The sequence below is a fragment of the Ictidomys tridecemlineatus genome, chromosome 10 (genome assembly GCF_052094955.1).
Source record: "Ictidomys tridecemlineatus isolate mIctTri1 chromosome 10, mIctTri1.hap1, whole genome shotgun sequence".
Lineage (NCBI taxonomy): Eukaryota > Metazoa > Chordata > Mammalia > Rodentia > Sciuridae > Ictidomys > Ictidomys tridecemlineatus.
The window spans coordinates 134,339,046-134,346,079 of NC_135486.1; the positions used below are offsets into that span (position 1 = coordinate 134,339,046).

At 44.3% G+C, this 7,034-nt stretch overlaps 1 non-coding gene across 1 annotated transcript; it reads right to left on the reverse strand.

Annotated features, from left to right (window-relative positions):
* Positions 1-6,153: 6,153 nt before the first annotated feature.
* Positions 6,154-6,262, reverse strand: LOC120887739 (small nucleolar RNA SNORA26). Its single transcript, XR_005731069.2, has one exon. It is a non-coding gene; the product is annotated as a small nucleolar RNA SNORA26 (small nucleolar RNA).
* Between the last annotated feature and the right edge of the window lie 772 nt (positions 6,263-7,034).

The following is a 7,034-nucleotide window of genomic DNA, read 5'->3' on the forward strand; positions in this document are numbered from 1 at the left end:
CCCCACCTCCCAGATTCTCTCTCCAGCAATTAATGGTCTCTAGATGTGCGCCTGATCCACCCGAGGAGGTGTCTGTTTAAAGAGCCCTGCCTGCAGAACCTATTCACACACAAGTGAAAATCCCTTTTGTACTGCAGATCACCCATCCTCCCCATTTTATTGGTTTTTGCAAAGTTTGAGGATTTTGTTGATTGATTTTTAAAAACACAAACGGCATGGTCTCGTATGCCACTGGTGTCTTGATCTCAGTTCCCCTCCTTCCCTTCCCCCACCACCCCTCTCCTCTCTCTCTTCCTTCCTGTCTTTGAAACTCTCCTCTCCTCCTTTTCCTCTTCCTCATCTTTTCCCTAGACCCAGTGAAACATGACAGCTCGACAGGTCTCCTTGACTCTGGCTACAGAGTAAGAGAATTTCAGGGGTAATTAAAAAATGCGGATGCTCAGGGAACATCCTGAGCATCTGTCTCAATGGGTCTGAGGTGGGCACAGGCAAAGATATTGTCTAAAAACTTCCCAAGTGATTCGAATTTCAGCCGGGTTGAGATCCGCCAACCTAGAAGTAAAGAACATAGTCTCTGCACTGAGGGGCCTCTGGATTCCTGTTCCAGCTCTCTACTTACAGTGTGTCTTTAGACAGGTTACCACCTTTCTGAGGCTCAGTTTCCTAATCCATAGAATGGGATAACAAGACATGCCATGAAGATTGTAAAGAGTAAATGAGATAATACAAAGCAAATTCTTGGCACAGAACAATTATTTGTTGATGTTAGATGTTGCTGTCTCTTCCAGGGGTCAGTAACCATGTCTCACAGACCAAATCAGCCCACTGCCTATTCTTGTCAATAAAGCTTTATTGGAACACAGGTATAGCTCTTTATTTACAAATCATTGATGGCTGCTTTTATGTTACTGCAAGAGCTGAGTAGTTGAGACAGAGACCACGTGGCCAAATGAAAAGTCTAAAATATTTACTCTGAACTTTAGCAGAAAAAGTTGTCTGATCCCTCATCTGTGCCCTCATGGAGCTCAGTCTAGCAGGGAAGAAACCTCAAGTAGCTCCTGACAGCTCCAGTAGAGACACGGTGCGGTGTTACGGGCAGAGCTGGAGCTGGTTTCTTTCCTCAGATCTTCCCAAACCGTACACGTGACCTTGCGAACCTGCTTCTCCTTCTGGGCCTCAGATTCCTCATTTCTAAAGTAGAAAGGTGAGGCTAGATGATATCTAAGGGCTCTTTAATCTCTAGAGTTTTCTGATTCCACGCCTGGCATTCTGTGGAGCTCTCCAAGGACCGGTCTATCTATTCCCTGGATTTGGGGCCAGGAGGCCTTTTAAATCTCATCTGGGGAAACACTGGGCAGATTCTTCCTTCTGTGTTACAGTTGTTTTATAACAAATCAATGCAATTCTGTTCTCAACCACTCTTCCTTCTCCAGGGGTTCAGAGAATGGTTTATAAATCCCTCTGCGGTCGGCTGAATATGATTGCCAAAGATATACAGGTACTAGTTCCTGGAACCTGTGACTGTTCCCTTGTACCACAAAAGGGACTCGGTAGATAAGATTTTGTTAAGGATCTGAGATGGGGAGATTATCTTGGATGATCTGGACGTACCCAAATGCAATCGCCAAGGTCCTTATAAGATGGAGGCAGAAAACAGAGATTTTGCCGTAGAGAAGAGAGAAGGTGATATGGTGACTTCACCTGGTAGAGATTTGAAGATGTTGAAGTGCTGGCTTTGAAGATAGAAGGGGCCAGGAGCTAAGAAATGCAAAAAATACAGTTATGGGTTAGAGGTGAGGTGTCCTCCGAAAGCTCATGTGTGACACAATCAAGAACCTTCACAGGGGACATGATGCGATGATGCGAGTTGTAACCTAATCAGTGGATTGATGCTCTGACGTGGATTAACTGAGTGGTACCTAGAGGCAGGTGGAGGAAGTAGGTCACCTGGGGTTCACATTTTGTCCCTGTGGAATGGCGCTTTCTGGTGTCATGCCTTGCGCTCCTTTGCTCTGCCACACCTTTCCGCCATGGTGTTCTGCCCCACCTGGGCCCAGAGCTATGGAATTGACTGACCATGGACTAAACCTCTGAAACCATGGGCCGAAACCAATTTTTCCTCCTCTCATTGTTCTTGTCAGGTCTTTAGGTCACAGTGACACAAAGCTAACTAAAGCATGTAGCTTCAGAAGCTAGAAAAGACAACCCAAAGGATTCTCTGTCTGTGGGGCTTCTGGAGGGATCACGGTCCTGCTGATTCCTGATTTGGCTCCTGGGGAAACTTATTTCAGTCTTCTGACTTCCAGACCTGTCAGAAGGTAAATGTGTATGGTTTTAAGCTACCACGTTTCTGATAATCTGTTACAGCAGCCACAGGAAACTAATATGCCCCTTTTACGTTGATAAATAACCCAGGAATCCCAAAGAGAATTAGCGGCATGCTTGTAAAATGAGTCTCCTAGCACAGAGAAAATTAATAAAACGTGCTGCACTGTCAGCCATGTGTAGAGACGGGTATGGAGTACAGAGAGGGAGGGGAAATGGAAAGGGAGTTGGTGAAAGAGAACATGGAAGATGTTGCCACTTGGGGACTTGCTGTCCCTCATGCATAGTCACCCACAGACGTGCACAGAAGAAATGCAAAGCTTCATGGAAGGCTGACAAGCCAGGGCTCAGGAGGCATGCTAAGACCTGCCTCTCCACCGGCAGCAGCGAAGGAATGGCCAAGGCAGGGGGCTCCGGGAAGCAGAGGGCTTCGTGCCTGGAGTCCTGGGGGAGCAGTCTTTGCAGGGTACCTTGGTCCCGTGGAGAGTGTACGATCCCGTCCTTCTTGCAGCTGCTGACAGCACTCTTTCTTGTAAAATATTTCTGTGAGGCTCTGGTTTTGCTTCTCAGGTTCTGCTCATCGGGACTCTGGTTTCACCAGGCTCTAAGGTGATTTTATCAGGTCCTAGGGTTCTTTACTGCAACCTGGAAAAAAAAAAAAAAAGCTTCAACGGGTTTAAGGGACGGGAAGTTGCTGTTTCAGAACTTGCTTTGAAAGGTTTCTTCCTGACTTTTCATGTCTACTCTTCACTGAAACAGGAAAAATTCTCAGATGTCCCCCATGTGTCAGGGTCCCTGATTGTAATCCCCTCCTCTTGCAGATGTGACCTGGGACTTGCTTGTGTCCTGCTATGGTTAAGATCTGGAGAGACTCACATGTTGAAGGCTTGGTCCCCTGTGGAGAGCACTATAGGGAGCTGCTGGAAACTTAGGTTACTGGGATATTGACCTTGAAGGGTTTATCTGATCCCCAGCCCCCTTTTTTTTTCTCTCTCTCTCTGCTTCCTGGCCACCATGAGCAGCTCTGTACAACCATGTCCTCCCCACCACGATGTTCTGTCTCACCAAAGGCTCAAAGTGATGGGGCCAAGTGGCATGGCATGAAACCTCTGAAACTCTCAGCTAAAACAAATCTTTCTTCCTCTACATTGTTTTTCTCAGGTATTTTGTCACAGTGACAGAAAGTTGACTAACAACCCAATGGAAGATGTCAAGGGTGATGGTACATCACACTCATGATGACACTGGATTTTAGAAGACTCAGTCTTGGCATCCTAGAAAGTCATTCGTGCCAGCCCCAAAGAAGCAAATAGTCATATCGTGAGCCATCTGTGGAGAAGGCCATGGGGTATGGAATTTTAAGGTATCTCAGGACTGAGGGTGGCTTCCAGCTTATAGCCAGCGAGAAACCATGGCCTGTAGTCATGCAGCCATTAGAAAATAAATTCCTTCTACAAACCAAATGAGCTAGGGATCAGACTCTTCTCCAGTCAACCTCCTGTACAACAACAGCTCTTATGACACCAGCTTGCAGCCTGTAAGACCCTGAGCTAAGGACCCAGTTAAGCTGTGTCTGACCCATCGACACTGGGAGATAATAAGTGCGTGTCCTTTTGAGCTGCTAAGTGTATGGTAATGTGCTACACAACAGTATAAAATGAATATAATCATGGCCAATTAAATATATCTAGAAGTAGGTGGAGTAGGTGACCAACTGAGAGTGGGGTTTTGGGCACGTCAAATGTGTTACTTTCATAAAAACTTCTTGCTATGTAAAGTATCTACAATGCCCATCTTAGTGACTGTAATTGAAGTTGTTGAAGATCTATTTAAAATAAAAAATATGGCCCCAAGGATACCAAAGCATGGATGGCTATGCGTTTTAAACCTAGATTAGTTCAAGGGCATCACATCATGTTTCAGTCTATGTTGGATTCCATCCACAACTATGAGTATACTATACAGTCTCGGTGCACAGGGGGTTATGACATAGAGGTTTGTGGACACCCTATGATGCTCACACAGTGATGAAATTGCTGAATAATACATTTATTATTTTACATTTCTCAGAATGTGTGGCCATTGTTAAGCACCACATGACTGTAAGTCTTATTTGAGCATCACATCAACCCCGGGGGGATAGATATTTTGACTATTCCCAATTTGCAAATAAAGAGACAGTGATAAAGAGACTTCATGTAGCTCAAAGTCACACTGCTGGTAGGTGGTGATGTCTGGGAGGAACCATACATAGGGATCTTTGAATAGACAGGAGATTGACTAATGACCATGGGCAAGTCAGAAATGGGCGGGGGTCTTGAAGAAAGAAGATTTTCCACAGAAGAGTGAGATCCCAGGCAGCTCCACACAAAAGCAAATTAGAGGCTGCTTATGATAAAGATGGCGACTGGGCTTATTGTAAGACATATAGGAAGGACTTGGTTGTAGGTGACTCTGAGACTGTGTCCAGGGTCAGTGGGAAAGACTGCTTTGATTTATTAGATGTTCACCATGGGTTCAGGAGAGAGGGAGTGAAGACACACATGCTCTTTGATTTGTCATCTTTTTAAAAAAATGTTTAAAAAAATTTTTTTTGCAGTTGTAGATGGACAGAATGCCTTTATTTTATTTGTTTATTTTTATGTGGTGCGGAGGATTGAACCCAGAGCCTCACGCATGCTAGGCAAGCGCTCTGCCACTGAGCTACAGACCCAGCCCTGATTTGCCATCTTTCACTTAGGGCCTTACATGGGAAAGAGCTTCCCTAGATCATTCTTAAGTGATAGCATAAAAGCATCCTCCCAGTCTGACACAAAAATTCAGACCATTCAGTAGTCACAGGTGAACACATTTTTCTCTCTTTTTTAAATTCATATAAGTTGGTGCAAATGAATCAATAAAATTGCATGTATTTAAATGCATATATTGTAGCCATTTCAAAGAGGGTAGAATAGACAAAGATTGGAATATCTTCTTGGCTTGCAGTGATTCTCTTTGGTGACTATATTTGAGCCTCTGTTTTGGAAATAGAGGGTGAACAGCATCCCACCGCGGCCAAGCATAACTCTCCTTCCCCTCTCCCCAGTCATCCCTGGGAGGAAGAGCACACGAGGGGACTTGGCCACACAGAGTCCACCTTTGGGGTGTTTTCAAACTGGAGCTGGGAGAGGGAAGACTCTTGTTTGATTTCTGAGTCTGGAGGAGTTCATCCAGAGCTGCCAGTCACCAAGTCCCGCATTGTGTGCAGCAGGGGGCCACATCATAGGGACATCCAGGAGCTCGAGGAGAGCTGAGAAACGGTGTGTCAGATGGCTTCAGAATCCCTGTTTCTGCTTATCCCTGGTTTCATCTGCTGTTTGATACACAGAGCATCTGTGTTCTGTGACCTAGTATCTTCTGCCCTCTTTTCCAGCTTTCATATGGTATGACTGATACATAACTAATGCATATTTTGCATGTACAATTTGAGAAATTTATATTCATTGAATCACAACCAAGATAACAAATGTGTTTGAGACACACCAAAGTTTCCTCAGGCACCTTTGTCACCTTTTCTTGTCCCTCAACCCAGGGACAAATCAGGCCACCACTGGTTTGCTTTCTGTCATTGTCAAGTAGTTTTTATTGTACATAAATAAAATCACACAATATTACTCTTTTTTGTGTGGGGGGGTCTGACTTCTTTCAGTCACTGTAATAAATCTGAGATTCATTCATGTCGTACCTTGCATCAATAGTTTATTATTTTTTTCTTCCTGAGAAAGTATTCCATTCTTTATCCACTCATCTGTTGTTGGATATTTATTTATTTTTTCCAGTTTTTTTTTCAACTGTAACTCCAGACAGGATATAGAGAGTTTTTAAGTCTCTTCTCTGGGTTCTGTGAAGGTTTCCTTTGCCCTTCTGTGTGAGCCTCTTAAATTCCTGCATCATTTTTTTCTTGTTCTTGACTATGATGAACAATGAGGTCATGACTCTCTGGGCACGAGTCTTTGAAGAACGGAGGCTTTCATTTCTCCCAGGTAAATACCTAGAGGTGGAAAGGCTGGTTGAGTGTATGCTGAACTGTTTAAGGGACTCCCAGCTTCCTTCCTTCCCTCAGCGCTGGCTGTGTCACTAATGAGGGCTCTAGTTGCTCCATGTCCTTGCCAACATGATATGAGCCCCCTTTCCATCCCCAGCTTTTGATCCAGGTTAGTTCTAGTCGAGTTTCTGTCACTTACAACCAAAGAACCCTGACTAATACACTCTGTTTTGGAGAACTTTATCTGGAGGACTTGTGAACGTGCATATTGAAAAACGCTCACTTAGAACAAACAACATCCAGGACAATCTGTGCCAAAACTTAAACCATGCACATGATTTAATTCCATCAGCTCGGGATCAGGTATGGCTGAAGGATAGTCACCCCTTGCACTGGGAGAAATGGCCATCAGTAAGGACCATTATTACTGTTCTGATTACCTGACTTGTCCTTTCAGCTAGTAGATAGGATTCAGAGATTGAAAAGGAATAATGGTTGATGTGATTAATTTAAGCAGTGTGGCTTTAAGAAAAATTCCATAATGAATTAATAAGAATTTAATAATAAGCTTATGATTGTTGCCAACGTGCCTCTGAGGAGGGGAAATGCTCCGACAACGGCAGAATATTTGAACGACGCAATGCAAAAGGACAAAAGTGGCAGCTTGCCAAGGCTCGTCTGGGGC